Here is a 929-nt window from a genome sequence, read left to right as displayed (position 1 = left end):
CCCCCCCCCCCCCCCCGGGTTCATTTTTAGCCTACCTATACCTCTCTGAGTTCCTGCCAAAACCAACCTCTCAACCTCCTCATTGGCGCCTCCACACCTCCGTTTCACTTGACAGAACCATCTCAACCTTTTTGGTCATCTTGTCCTCCTCAAGGGCCACTCTCATCTTACCTCGTTTAACTTGGTTCCTAATGATATCTCTCCTAGTATGTCTGCACATCTATCTAAACACCCTCAATTCACTACTTTTATCTTCTGAATGTGTCATTAGTCAAGACTTTGCCTCATAATGCATAACAAATGTTGGTCTAACCTGACAACCATTCTGTAGAACTTACTTTAAATCTCGTCAACACATACTTATCACTTAATACCTAAAAGAGAGCTTCCGTTTCACCGACCGCGCTCTAGTCCAATCGATATGCCCCATACAACAAGAACAAATTCTGTATCCCTTATGTTATTATAGCTAAACACATAAACATAAGCAATTGAAAATATTATCAAGTTGACCCAATAAGAAATTCCAAGTCTATGTAGAACTGCAGTGAGCGAACTGATCAAGTTTGTTATCGTTCTATTCCAATAGCAAGGTGTACTTGCAAATGTATCTAACTTTCAAATTCTGACATGATTATTTTAAAAGCACATCATAGAATTGCGATGGAAACTAAATTATTAGCTTTCATACCTATTAATTTGCCTAAAAGAAAAAAAAATTACCTGATTAGGAATCTAGAGCTTGAGCACGGGTTCTTCTTTCTGATCAGAAAGATAATGAAGGATGTAAGGGGTGATTCGAATTACGGCAACCCAAACCCCAAAGAGGGCCACATGAGTCCCTAACTGCTTCAAAGCATCTGCTTTTTCAGGTTTACCCAACTTTGGAGGCATCGTTCCTCTGCTGATTTTTCTCTTCATAGCTTAAA

The 929-nt window shown here is 39.6% G+C and overlaps 1 long non-coding RNA gene across 1 annotated transcript in view; it reads right to left on the bottom strand.

Moving 5' to 3' along the window:
- Positions 1-929, bottom strand: part of LOC114074426 — a 2,944-nt gene extending 2,015 nt beyond the window's left edge. The window contains exon 1 of the long non-coding RNA XR_003574824.1: positions 724-929. This is a non-coding gene — a long non-coding RNA (uncharacterized LOC114074426). The remainder of the gene's footprint in view (positions 1-723) is intronic.

This window comes from Solanum pennellii, chromosome 10 (genome assembly GCF_001406875.1).
Source record: "Solanum pennellii chromosome 10, SPENNV200".
NCBI classification, from domain to species: domain Eukaryota; kingdom Viridiplantae; phylum Streptophyta; class Magnoliopsida; order Solanales; family Solanaceae; genus Solanum; species Solanum pennellii.
Note: the sequence above shows the minus strand (reverse complement) of the source record. Positions and strands in the feature narration are given on the sequence as shown.